General features: G+C 34.3%; 1 pseudogene; it reads right to left on the bottom strand.

Annotated features, from left to right (window-relative positions):
* Window positions 1-11,536: 11,536 nt before the first annotated feature.
* LOC101621560 lies at window positions 11,537-13,774 on the bottom strand (annotated as a pseudogene).
* Between the last annotated feature and the right edge of the window lie 1,529 nt (window positions 13,775-15,303).

Below are 15,303 nucleotides of genomic sequence, written 5' to 3'. Positions count from 1 at the left end.
ATATATATATATATATATATATATATATTGTAGACATTAATGATGCTAACTCTGTCACTGATGCTGACTCACAAATAAAGATGTGAGAGGATGTGGAGTAAAAGGAACTCTTTCACACTGAGGGTGGGAATGCAAACTGGTCCAACCACTATGAAAGGTTGTGTGGAGATTTCTCAAACTTCTAAAAATGTAGCTTCTGTATGATCCAGCAATTCCACTCTTAGGTGACTACCCAAAATACACAAAAACATTAATTCAAAAGGACACCTTCACCCCTATGTCTTTTGCAACACTAATTACTATAGGTAAGATGTGTAATCAACCCAAATGCCTAAAAATAGATGACTGTATCAAGAAGATGTGGCATATATACACACAATGGAATATTAATCAGCAATCAAAAAAGTATAAATTCATTCCACTTGTAGCAACATGGATGGAGCTGAAAGGGATCATGCTTAGTGAAATAAGACAGAAAGAAAAGAAAAATATTGGATGGTATCACTTACAGGATGATTGTGAGGGATCAGGAAAAAAATAATTATAATAAAGTAAAAACCTAAATCAACAAGCAACTGTAAGCCAGAGATATTCTACAGGTGGAGAGGAGAATAAGATCAAAGCAGGGGTAGAAAGAGCACAAGGGACTATGATGGTGGCACATGGGTGAATTGGGGGTGAGAATTTCACAGGGGGTACAACCTAGGTGAAAAAGCATGCGTTGTACAAGAATAATGTACAAAAAAAGTTCAAGAATATGTAAAATATGTATAATAAAAAAAGAAAACTTTGGAAAAAGACTTTCTCATTTTGCCTTTTATATCTGAAGTGGCAACTTTTCATTCATTAGTAATGATTCCGTTGCACTAGCCTAAGTAGTATGAATATGAATGTTTTTTTATTTTTTCTAAGATTTGCTAAATTTCATTCAAAATTGGTTGTTCAAATGTACACCACAATAAGCAAGCTAAATTTTCTGTTTCAGTTGCAATTCTGTGAAATATGAACAGAAAAGCATATCTAATTTAAAACATTTTTTTCATAATCACCAGTTAAGTTGATTTTATTTCTTTGTAAAATCTAGTGAATTTTATATGCTTTTTGATCATTATAGTTATCTTTGTTCACTTATTTTATATTTTATATTTACTTATATTTTAATGAATTATGGATACCATTTTATATCAAGTATGCTTTTGTCAATATCTAATTGATAAATATGATTTTATATATTTTATATTTTGATACTTGATTTGATATATTTATATTTGTTGCTATTATCATGTAAAATTGTTTTTTGTTTTCATTTAGAAAAAATTATAAAAGCTTCTATTTGTATTTGTTGCCTCAGTTGTTCAAATATTAAGTGCAATGATGCTTACATATATAAATTTACTTAATTTTTAATATAACAACTTATATTTTTATATAGAACAACTTAAAATTTTATCAGTAAATGTAGCGAAATGAATTTTATATGCTTTTAGTTCAATATGTCACAAATATTATTTAAAAATTTTAATCAATAAAACTGTGAAGGTATATTTGTCATTAATGAACACATTTTTGATAACTGGTATATAATTTATACTCACAGTCTGTTCTACATCCATCCAAGGACTGGTAAATTCACTGTTCATTAGATGATTTAAAGCGTGGAGCCCTTGGCCTCATCCCCCTAGATTAGGGGTAACAAACCGGTGGGGAGACAAAAATTTGCCACACACCCCCCCACAAATATCTACATGCTCTTTCCTCTTGTAGCTGTTCTCCAATGCACTCTGCCTACCACATTTATATGCTCATCCCCCAGGCTCAGATACGCCCACTTACTCAACACCCACCCCACACTCCAGGTGCCCACCATCAGGCAGCGTGCCCACCATCAGGCAGCGTGCCCACCATCAGGCAGCGTGCCCCCCACAAGCTCCCAAGAGCCTCCTGCATTAAAGGCAACAGGTAATAGTCAGAGTCTAATGGTGCAAAAGCCTGAGCAATCTTCATTTACCCTACACAGCCCATCTTATTTAAGACTCACAACATTAAAATAATTTTGCTATTGTTGAGGTAACATTAGTTTATAATGTTTATAGTTTAGTGTATATGATTTAAAGGTATATTATTGCCCCCTCCGGGTATAGTTATTGTGATAGGCAGCTAAACAAAAACTTATTGAAGTAGATTGTAATTAATGGTGGTAGCCTTTTGGGTGAATATAGACTTTGTAGTTGACTGAAGATGGAGTTTGTTTACCTTTTTCCTATTCTCATTTCTTTCGATAATGTACATGGAAAAATGGGAACTGTATTCATGTTATGCTTTGGTTTAAAAAAAAATTGTCATGGTTATTTCCAGTGTCTTCATAATATTTCTGTGTACCTGTGTTTTGTTTTTATTTATTATACTGGGAAATACTGTTTATTATATCAGTGTTTTACGAAAAACAATACTTGATTCTATAATTTCTAATTTAAGTTTAGTTCTATTATAAGGTCTGTTACTATCTAGTAAGGTAGTAGGATGTAAAACTTAAATTTTCCCATCTGTGTTCGTTACCAATTAAAACTATTTAAAATTATATAACTTTTGTCAGCTATCTATACAATAAAACAATTAACATCTAAACAGCATCAAGGCATAGACAGGTGTTAAGTATTTAGTTCATTAAGCTAAGCAGTCAAATGCATTCAGCTGGACTTTGCTGATCTAAGTCGACTTGATCATGAACCTGGGTCATCTGTGAATTATCTAAGAGGCTCTACTGCATATGTCTGGGGTTTCTCTAATTTTTGAATGTCTTTTGCATGATTTTGATTTTAATTAATGGGAAGATTCAGCACTGATGCACCCTACTAGACCAATAGGTTAGCTGTATGTGCTTTTTGCAGGGTAATGGAAAAAGGAAAGAGCCAAACAGAAATACATATTCTACTTATTTTATTTTACATGTATGATTTTATTGGCCAAGACAATTCATCTGGTTAACCACATGAAGTGGGAAAATACTATAATTTTAAATGACCTGGATTTAAAAACTGATAATATTGATGCAATTATTAGTCTGCAATTTTCCTATAATCACATTTTAGACTGTCACTTGTTCTTAATGTATTTATTGAGGGAAGGCTTTATCCAGTTCCTTGATATGTAGAGGTTTCCTGCATATTATACATATTAATTATTTGCACCCCTGCATATTTTCTGAATATTGTTATATTTTTAAATACAAATCTACCTACTTATATGTAATGTTCTAAACTTTCAAAATTACAGTACATATTAATTTTTAATTACTAAGATAAGTGAAGATTCTTCCAAAAATTTTAATGAGATTGTGCCAATTTTCTATTAAGCTTTCTGAAATATATTTGTTTTTTTAAATACTTCCTTTTTTTTAAATTTTATCTCTTCTTTTCCATATAGCTCAGAATTTAACTGTATTTTCTTTTGTAGATGTATTTGGGTTGTAATTATAAAATTTGTAATACATACTCATGACTTAATGAAGCTAGAAAAATTTTCAGTGGTTGATTAAAGCGAGTCATTAAAGATGCTTAATACTATATTTCCTTATCTTAGATATAATTCATATATATTGCTTTAATTTCACTTTGGGTGATTTCCTCCTTATTTCTCAAACACAATATTATTTACAGTCAGTGTTTATTTAGATACATTCCCAAGCAACTGTTTTATTTTTTTCATTGTAACATTTTGCATGGACAAATCCTGTACACTATAGCAGAAGAAGTATAAATTTATTCCCCTAAATCATACATAGCATTGTAAAAGGATACTTTCTTAAATAAATAAATGAAGTCAGAGTGTTGCTAACCCACAGAGGGATGTGCTGACCTCTAGGTTCGCCTGAACGTAGGAAACTCTGTTACGCGAGAGAATGAAGAAGGATCCTGGGGGTCTGGAGTCCAGAGTCTGTGAAAATGACATCATCAAGAACATTTGAAATATAACTGATTAAAGTTCTAATTAATGGAAATTTAAGATGCATATTAAAAACTAAATTAAACATAAGAAAGAACTGGGCAAATAAACTGATTTTTAAAAAATTACCCAGAATTTCACAGAAACAGAAAACTTCTTGAACATTTACAAAAGGAAAGGCAGGAAAGTCTGTATGATTAAGTCAAAGAAAAATAAAACATGAATACCAATAATAAAATACTAGAAAATTAAATAATAATACTCTTTATTTTAATAAATATTCAAAATATTATATCTGGACTATCTAGTCTATTAGCAATCATAATTTATATTTTCAGAAGTGGAACACAGTCTATGACTGATTCAGGATTTCGGAATGGTGTAAAAACATACTGAGGGGCCCTCCTGAGTGGTACAGCGGGTTAAAGCACAACACTAAGAAGCTAAAGCCACTTCAGCATGAATTCAATCCCCGCCCGGGAGCTGATCCACATGGTGCGGCCAGACTTTTCCTGGGCAGACTTTTCCTGACCCTCCCGCGGCTCCCCTCGCAGAGTATTTCGGTTAATCTGCCTGTTCTGCTCCCCATTCTCTTGGGTGAATCCTCTCACTGCCCCTGCACCTCTGGCCTATACCCCAGTTCAATATGCATAAATAAATGCATAAATATATATGTATACACTAAATATTAATCTTTGCATTTGAATTTGAGTGAGTTACTTTAGCATTATTTAACCAATATTAGCATGTTCCTCATAATCAAAATTCCACAAGAGTTGATAGTTAAATGAGGGCTGGAATGGATTTTGAAAAAAAAAATGGAGATATTGACATAGTTAGAAAGTGAATATCAGGAAATTTTAGCTATACCATTTTATTATCAGTGAAACCAGGTTAAATACATTTAAAACAGAGTTCAAATAGTGTTAAGGAGTATTAAGGGACAGTGGCCAGGATGAGGGACAGTTCTCTGGGTTCTTACCTATGTGTACAATTGCAAGATCATGTAGGCTCAGGGTTCAACAACAACAAGGTTTATTTAACAAATAAGAGACTGGGAAAAGGGAAGTATTTTTGAGAACACAAGTGGCTGTCTCTCTCACATCTATTTCCACCATTCCTAGAAGTCCCCAGTAAAGACCACTGGTGGAAAATTAAGTGATGCTGCAGAAACAGCCAAAAGCAATCTGAAGACACTGAAATAGAGAGCAACAGACTCAGCAGCACCAGGAGGTGATGCTGAAGAAACAGAGGCTGTGGTCAGCTCCTTGAGGTGCTTGGGCACTTCTGACGGTGCTCCTTATAGGCTATATCAGAGGTAGGCTGGAGAAAGATGCAGAGACTGATTTCTGCAAAGGTCTATGGCCATATGTAGGTCTAGAATTCTACCAAAGGTGTGAAGTGTGTGTACGTCGGGTGAATTCCATGGAGGTTGACTGCTCAATGCATTTCTCTCTTCAAAGGCTGGGAGTAGAATTATTCAAGGTATTTAGAGGAATGCTTCCTGCATACTGCTTCCTGCATACTGCTTCCTGTTGGAAGGTGATGAGGTGAATGTTCCTCTCCTTAGAAACTAGCTGCTCATAGCTTCTTTTGTGAAGGTCAGGAGCAGAATGAAACAAGCTAACTCTTGTGGCTGCCTCATATCCCCTTCATGACCATAACCGTCAAGTCCAAGTGGACCATATTCAATCTTCAGCCTTTAATTAGACAATTTAGCACCAATCAGCCAATTTTCCATTTTTCAAACTGAGTAATTAACTAATGAAATGAGCTTGAATCTGACTGGCCCACACCTAATTGGTTCATTTTAGAATCCTAGAGCTGGATGTAAAAAGGGGGAAAGGCCAGCCTGGCTGTGCACAGGTCAGGGCATGATTGTGGCTCTATTGTCTCCAGGGACCATAGCCAGACCCAGCCTCACTGGAGCCACGAGATGAAAACCTCCACAAGTGATCTATTGGGGCCAGAGTACCTCAACTACTACAAAGCAGCCTTGGCTGGTGGCATCTGAGGTCACAGGGATCTAGTTACAGAATCAGACATAACTCCACTGATAGAGAACAATAAATGATTTTGTATCCTATTTGTAGTTTTTCTTGGGTGTGTGAATATTTTTTGTGGATATTGTTATTGCTTGGAGGCACATATTTTATATCCTGAAAAATGCTATATTCAACATTTATTTCGTTTTTTGCCCCTAAGTAATCAAATGAATGTAAAACATGTAAATACATTTTATCGCATTTAATAAAACACATTGAAGCTTCTGGGGAAAAAAGTAAAGTGACCGTTACAGAACATTACTTTTTTTTTTTTTTTTTGCAAAATAATCCCTTTTCTTTCAAGGTCACATTGCTTACTATAACAATATATTTTCTTGACATTTTTCAAAAAAACAAAAAAAAATTGTATTTGAAAACCTAACTATCCCAAATACGGAACAGTCAAACAATATTAATTCTAAGTTATATCCCTTATTTATCAAACAGTCAAATCTTTCCAATATTAAATAAAATATATACCTGCACATATTTGTTTTTGACAAAATAAAAATGTATTTTTAAATTTGGTTTTTATGTGAAAGTAAGCAAAATATCACAGATTTTTTTTTGTTTTTCATTCTAAACAGACCTTTTTATTAAAAGAAAGAGAAAGCGAAAGAAAAAGAGTGAATGAGAAGAGAGTCACAGGCAATATGGAGAACTTCACCAAATATATTGATTATTCCACATCTGTGGATATTGGCTTTATTGGCTAGTAATGTCTGGATGAGAAATACATATGTATATATGAGTTAGAATTATTCTATAAAATTTTTACTATATTCAATGTTATACCAAGTTTTTCATGAAATTAGTATTCAATTAACAGCGACAGTCTAAATAATTAAGTATAACTGCATTAAAATAATGAAAAACTTTGATAAGTTTTATATTAATAAGGATTAATATCAATATAAAAGTAGTGCTTACTTTCAAGTGACATTTTCTCAAGTTTTTAAATTATCAAAATATGAATTATAAATAATGCATATGAAAAGTCATATAAATAGGTTTAAATAAACATAATTTATTTATATGTAATATTTTATTGAATGGTATTTTTGGTTTTATAAAACAATAATTATCAGTCTCAACATTTAGTGCTTTTGCAGTTGCCAATATAAAAAACTGTTTTCATGTTTCACACATTTACAACTGTACAAATATAACGTAATATAATTATTTATACTGAAAAATTATCATCTTCAAACTAGAGGAACTGTAAACAAAATTGTGTTAATTAATCAGTGTCTTAAAAGACAAAAAATATTAAAATTAATGCCTTGACATTATTGAGAAGGTTGAATATAGCAGTGTTTTAAATAAAATAATCAATTAACATTTATTTATAAGATAAATGAATTGATAAATTAATTAATCTGTCCTTTTTATTTTTTTCATAAGCACTGTCAATCAATATTATCCCACTACCCAAAGCATTGTCTATTCCTTAAATGGCAATTGCATAATTTACGTAATAAAGTGTGTATATTACAAGGGTATTGAATAGCAAGGAGGTATATGAACATACTAAATACTTCTCAAATTTTACACCAGAGTTTCAGAAAAATACTAGCAAACAAAAATATATGGACATTGAATTTTACCGAAAAGTCAAAATAAAGTTAGTCAGAAGTTAAATAATTGAGGCTCTCCCTGGTGGTGCAGAAGCTTAGAATGCTGCACTGTGAAGCTAAGCCAAGCCTGGATGCTTCAATGTGAGTTTCAATGTGTTATAGTTGATCAACATTATGATACATTGTGAAGGAAAACACTCAACCTATTTCCCCCATTTTTTTTTATATAGCATTCAACAAATGCTTATAATCTTTATGCCACTAATACTCTTTAGTTTAGGACAGTATTTCTCAAATATTTATGTATTTCAGAATGATGCAGACAGTTCAATTTAGAACATTTTTAGACCCCCTTACCTGAAAATTGAATTTCATTCTTAATGAACACACAGTAAAATTATGATAGGAATTGTTATTTTTTTAATTTTTAAAAGTTTTATTTATTGCATAAATAGCAATTTTTATTAAAATATAAGTCTTAGGGGTATACATTCATACTCTACAATGTATGCTATTTCATGTCACAGTGAAATCCCCAGTAATACTGCGTTAACCATCCCCTTTACTCCCACTCAACCACCTTCCCATTCTTATAGAGTAGTCTCGGTACAATGTTCTCTGCCCTCTTGGGCTCCTCCCTTTCCACCATCATCTCTACCTCTTCTTTCCAGGTTGCCTCACATCTATGGTCAACTTTGAAGATATGTCTTTGTTTCACCTTTTGTTTCTCTGTAGTCCACATAAAAGTGAAACCATAGTCTTATGACTTAGTTCACTTAACATAATCCATTCCAGCTCCATCTATGTTTCTGCAAATAGCATAAGTTTATCTCTTTTGAAAGATATGTAGCATTCCATTGTGTATATATGGCACATATTCTTGATCAACTCATGTGGTTTGTTGCATTTAAGGTATTTACATATCTTGACTATTGTAAATACTGTTAGTGCATGCTTCCTACAAATTAGTATTTTTTATGTTCTTTGTGTAGAAACTTAGGAGAACTACTGAATCCTATGACAGATACATTTTTAGAGTTTTGAAGAATTGCCACACAGCTTTTCACAATGGCTTGACCAATCTGCAACCCCATCAGTAATTAAGAGAGTTCCTTTTTCTCCACATTCTTAATATTACATATATATAGACACACATACATACCACAGGTGTGAGGTAGCATTTCATTGTAGTTTTGAACTGCATTTCCCTGATGAAAAAGGATTAGGAAAATAGCACTAAGAGTGAAACATATAGTAATTTACACCCACATCAAGATATTAGAAGAACCCAAATAACTAACCTTATCTCTTATTCAACAAACTTGGAAAAGGGAAAATAATAATACAAAAGTCAGTAAAATGAAGGAAATAATTAAATATTAGAGCAGGCATAAATGAAATAATAATCAAACAACATTTCAAAAGACTGAGCGATCCAAAATATTTTTTGAAAAAAAATACAGAATAGATGAAATTCTATCTCGGTTCATAAGAAAAAGAAAAAGAAAAAAACTAAAGTAAATAGCTTTCTATTTATTACCATTGACTAATCAGAGCTCACTATGTAAATGCATGTGCAAATAAATTTGACAACCTAGATGAGATGGATAGGTTCTTAGAAACATATAATAATTCATTAGTAAATAGTGAGAAAATGTAAATGCTATACAAACCAACCATGAGCAAGGAAATTGGAATAATAGTCAAAACTCTCCCAGAAAACTGAAGTCCAGGATCAGATGGTTTCACCAGTGAGTTCCTATCATGATCAAACTGTTTAAAAACTTGAGAAAGAAAATATATTTCCAGCTACATTCTATAAAACAAATATTACATTAATACCAAAACCAAAGACCACACAATGAAAGAGAATACAGATCTCACTAATAAAGTTATAAAAAATCCTCAAGAAAATATTTTCAAACTAAATACAACAATGCATTTTGGTTAGCTCCCTGGCCAGGGATCAAACTCATTTTGCAGCGGCTGGCTAAGACTTAATAGTTCTTGATATTATCCTGTACCCCAGGGAGGTCCCACATTATTGTTGTAATGCTAGTGACGTTGACATCTATTTATCTCAGTTTTATAAATGACTAAATAAAAGGCAGTAAGTTCAGGTGTTCTATTGCACTTCTGTTCTTAAATATAAATTTCCTACAAAACAATGACTGCCTTTTATAATTTTAATACCTGTATATATGTATACTGTATTTCAGTTTACAAGGTTTGTTTGACTTTGACAAGTTTCAGTGGACATATACATTTTTACAATATATTTACATAATTAGTATTTTTTCAAGTCTGATATACAAGCTTAATTATTTTAAATGCAAATGGATTCAATTAAGAAATATCCTAATTGTGCTAATTTAGAAATTATTTAAATTCAGTTTGCCTTCATAAACTTTGAAAGGGGATGGACTACTGTAATCAAATATGAAAGCTGTAAGTATACTGTACTTTCTTTGAAATAGCCTTTTTGATTTCAGTATTGCACTGTTATCATTTGGAACATGTACCACTACTTGGGGCAAGCCAAAGACCTAAAAAAACACTTTTTTTGCCAAACAATTTCTATCCCATAGGAAATTTAATTTCCTATTGCTAAATGAAAGATTTCTGACTTTTCAGTACCCTACTGCTTCTGTTCCTTCCTACTGAAAATTTAATCAGTGTAAGAACCCTCTGAGGTAATATAAGTAGATAGCATCCAAATCAATAGAAAGTCCCAAAAAGGAGAAAATAAAAATAAAAAATAAAAACATTGACAATTTAAGAAATAATTACTGAATGCCATCTCAACCTGGAAAATGAAGAAGACATCATGATCTAACAGGTCCAATGAGTTCTTGATAAAATAATTGCAGAGAGACATACTCCAAGGGACATTATAATAAAAATGTTGAAATATAATGACTAAGTCAGTATATTAAAATCATTGAGAGAATGAAGACTGACTTATGAGGAAGGACAATTATAATTTTTGTGCAATAATCTACACCTAAAAATCATGGGGAAACAACCTGGAATTTCCCACAACTTCCACAACAAAAGTCATTTATTAATATAAGTAATCACTTAATACAACCCAGCAAAACTAAAGATGAAAATACAAAAGAACATATCACAAATGCTGGAACAAAAGCAAAAGCTGAGAGAAATCTGAACACGACAAAACTACAGAATAACCAAAAGGAGAGGTTAGGGTAACAGTTACACCAATGTTTAATGAATTAAGAAAATAAAATGAATTATGTAAGACAGAAATACAACAGATATCAAGAAAATACACTACAACTAGAACCAATGGGTCTTAGAAATATTGTAGCTGTATAAAAAATACAGTTCAGGACTCAACAGTAGACAAATGAAAGTAATGACAGAATTAGTAGCTCAAAAGCACAGTGGCAGAGAATACACAAACGGAACTGGAATACAAAAACAATACTAAAAATAATGGAAAACATTTAAGGTTCTTTGGGATAACATAAAGAAACAACATGCCCTGGGAACTCAGAAATAAAAGAGAAAAGAGGAAGTCATTTAAGAAATTAATTCAGAGCCCTCCCTGGTGTCGCAGTGGGTTAAAGCACAGCATCAAGAAGCTAAAGCCACTTCAGCGTGTGTTCCATCCCCGCTCCAGAGGTGACCCACATGGCATGGAAAACCTCTTCTGACCTGCCTGCTGCTCCCGTCAGTAGTATACTTCATAGACCTTCCTGTTCTGCTCCCCACTCTGTCTCTAGTGAAGCCTTCACTTCCCCTGCACCTCTGGATTATACCCCAGTTCTGTATGCAAAAATAAATAAAACTTAAAAAACAAAAAAAAGGAAAAGAAAAGGGACCACCATTAGACTGTCCACAGACAATTCAGTAGTAAATTACGAACAAGAAAGGAAATGGTAAAATATATTTCAAGTATTCCAAGACAAATATTTTCATTCTAGAATGAATAACCATAGAAAATTATCATTCAGCCAAAGAGGAGCTATAAGGAACTTCAATGAAAAACAAAAATGAAAATGATTTATCAACATCAAGTTGGACAAGAAACGTTAAAATAATTATTTAAAAAGCCAAAAAATAAGTAAATAGATGCAACAGTCACCTAAGTTATGTGATAAGGAGGGGAGAGCAAATATCGCCCATCAGAACAAATTTGAGATCCGATTGTCCAATGGATGACAAAAATATTCCACTATATATTAAACTCAGGAGAACCTTCAAACAAAAATCAATAGAAGACAGACACAAGAAAAATAGAAATGAAAGCTTAACAAAACATAACAGGAAAGTGTTATAAATAAAAAGGCAGATTTAATAAATAACACAATGGGACTAATTCCCTATGACTCAGCAATCACTTTAAAAGTAAATGTTGGGCCCTCCCTGGTGGCACAGCAGGTTAAAAACACAACATTAAGAAGCTACAGCCACTTCAGCATGATTTCCACTAGGGCCCTGGAGGTGACCCACATGGCGCTGCAGAACTCTCTGACCTGCCTGTTGCTCCCCTCAGCAGTGTACTTTGTGGATCTGCCTGTTCTCCTCCCCAATCTGTCTCTGGTGAAGACTCTCATTGCCCCTGAGCCTCTGGCCTATACCTCAGAGAAAGAGGATCCCTATTACACTGTTGATGAAATGTAAACTGGTATAACCATTTTAGGAAACTTATTTCCTTAATAATAATGTGCAGCTATTATATGATCTAGTAATCCAACACCTGGGAATCTCTCTAAGTAACATGAAATCATTAACTCAAAAACTGTTTTGTCAGCAATGTTTATTGCTGCGTTATTTATAAGAGCTGGGTGATAGAAAATCCTGAGTGTCTACTAGGAGAGGACTGGGTCAACAGGATGAAGTATATCCACATATGGACTACTACCCTCAAGGGAAGCCAGCATGTTGCCTTTTATAGCAAAATGGAAATAATAAGAGAATTATGTTCAATAAAGCAAGTCAGGGTGACAAAGACAACTATTGCATATTTACATAGCATTCTACTCAACAAAGCAGAATACATATAAAAATTATCAGATACTAATAAAGTGAGGTTTTTGGGAACAGTGTGGAAGAGAGAAAAGAGATGAAAGAGATGAAATAAAAATGCTACTTTATTTTGAGAGAAAAATTACATTTTCATTGGTTTAAAAAAAATGAAAATTGGACTCTCCCTGGTGTTGCAACGGGCTAGGACACACCCCTGTAAGCTGTTTGGCCCTTTCAGTGCGAGTTCAATCCTCCGCCCTGGAGTTGATCCACAAGGTGCAGCAGACCTCTCCAGTCTCTCCCACTGCTCCCCTCAGCAGTGTACTTCGTTGATCTGCCAGTTGTTTTTTGTTTGTTTGTTTGTTTTTTGAGGAAAACGTGGTTTAATTCTAAAAATTTACAAGCCAAGGTAAAAAGCAAAATACGGGGCGGGATAGATGGGGAGTGGGGCTTCCGGAAGTACTCATGCTTGAAGTCATCCTCTGTAGTCACCCACCACCCAGGAAAATAGGTCAGGAACTTGTTGTTGAGGTTGAAGCCCAGGTCCGAGAGCAGGACCCTGAAGAGCTTGCGGAGGTTGTTGTAGGGATACTCAGTGAAGGTCATCTTCTTGACCGCGGGAAGGTCATTGTAGCTAGGCCAGATTTTTTCACTGGGCATCCCCAGGTCCTTAAAGACTTTGTTGATCTGGTCGATTTCCAACTTCATGGAGAACAGCTGCTTCTGAGTCAACAGCTCCCAGAATATACAATCCACTGACCACATGCTCACAGCCCTGGAGTATTCCTCATTGCCAAACAGCAACTCCAGGGCACCGTATCACAGGGTTACCACACTGGCGTGTAGGCCTTCAGAGGGGACCCATACTCCCCGGCCAGCCTGAAGTCCCCTACGTTGAGGATGCCTGAGTGGCTCAGCAGCAGGTTGGAGGTCTTGAGGTCACGTGCTGGATCCAGTTGTTGTGCAGGTGCTTCACCCCACGCAGCAGTTGGATATCAAGGTGACCTCCACAGGCAGGAAAGTCTGCTTCATCGTCTCCATCAGGCTCTTGAGGCTGTGCTCCACATAGTTCATCACGATGTAGATCTCGTCTATGTTGCTCCCCGCCTCAATCTCCATGACAGTAACAAGGTTGGAGTGTTGGGCCTTGAGGATGGAGTTGATCTCCCTCAGCAACATGACGGGAAAGCCCTCTTTCTCCTTCTCCACCTTCATCCTCTGGTGTGTCCTCTCACTGTCCCTGAACCTTTGGCCAGCACCCCCGTTTTGTATGCATCAATATATAAATCTTAAAAAAAAAGAAAGAAAGAAAGAAATGAAAATTATAACACATAATGTGTGTGGAGTCAAGGTAGAAACAATTGTGAGATGACTAGAGGAAAGGAGTCTAGTCCGGTATTAGCTCTAAGGCAGGCAGGTGAGGGAGAATGAGCTGTTGAGTCTTTGGACTTTCTCTACTTTTCAAACACTGAAATACATTTTTCTATTTCCTTTAAAAAAAATAAACTGGGCTCTCATGTGATGGTGCAGTGGGTTGAAGCATAGCACTGAGAAGCTAAAGCCACTTCAGCAAGAGTTGTATCACCACCCTGGAGGTGATCCACATGGTATGGCAGACCTCTCCTGACCTGCCTTTTGCTCCCCTCAGCAGTGTACTATATTATTTACACTGCAAATAACATACATGCAAAATTATGTATTTTTCATCCCCCTTAATTTTAAAATTAAAGTCATAAATCACATACACTCCAGGTTTTGCATGACTTTCTGTGTCTGCTTATCCAGCTTTCATAATCCATATTATTAAATGGTTGTTATACTAAGGAGAGATATTATGGGGTGCTAGATTTTACTGCCATACTGTTCTACTTTTGAAAACTTGCCAAAATGTTTTATAATTCTGACAACCAGTCACAATCCTAAGAATAAATTTGTCCAGTTAAACTTATGCCTTGTAAGCAGGATTTTTTTAAATTAAATCGATATTGAGCAAGCAATAATGAGAGTCAGATTTCTAGATGCTGAATTGAAACTTTTGATGAAGTGAGAGCAATCAGTGGCAATCTGACAGATTTTATGTGCTTTTGAATGTCTCTGAAAGTACAGGGTATTCCAGTAAGCCTTCTGAGGGGTACACACAGAACAGTTTTGCAGATCGTCTAAACATAAAATGTTGTAGTGGTTTCAAAAGAGAAATTCAGTGTTGCTATTCTTCAAGACTAGTCTATGTCATCCTAGTTTATCCATTATTTTAACCATTGTGGGATACCAAACAGCTTGAACTTACCTCCCCCCATTATAAATATAGAGTGATGTGTATTTATAGTCTATACCTATATAGAGTGGTCAGTATTTATATTCTATACCTATATATCATTTTTCATAAATCATGAAAGAGAAGTATTATGATTTTTGTTCAGCATTGTTCTCATTTGGAAATAAAACTGTGCTCCATTATGAAATATTAAGAAAATAAAGACAACCTTTTTGTATTTTTTCATGCCAACTTTTAACTATGCCTCTGTAGCCATGCCCATTGCAGACTCTATAAATATGTAACTGAATGGAACTGTGTCTCGATTTACACTTTAATTATTTTGAAATTGAATCTATGTGCCTTTATTGATTTCATTTTTACTGGTTGTGGAACAGAGGAAGTAAAATACAATCAAATCACATCCTCTCTGCCCCCAAAAAGACCATGTAAGTGTTGAAGGCCAGGGAGTCCATGACAGTGTCTTTTA

The sequence above is a fragment of the Condylura cristata genome, unplaced genomic scaffold (assembly GCF_000260355.1).
Source record: "Condylura cristata isolate star-nosed mole 26May11 unplaced genomic scaffold, ConCri1.0 scaffold00007, whole genome shotgun sequence".
Classification (NCBI taxonomy): domain Eukaryota; kingdom Metazoa; phylum Chordata; class Mammalia; order Eulipotyphla; family Talpidae; genus Condylura; species Condylura cristata.
This window is presented reverse-complemented; position numbering and strand designations above follow the sequence as displayed.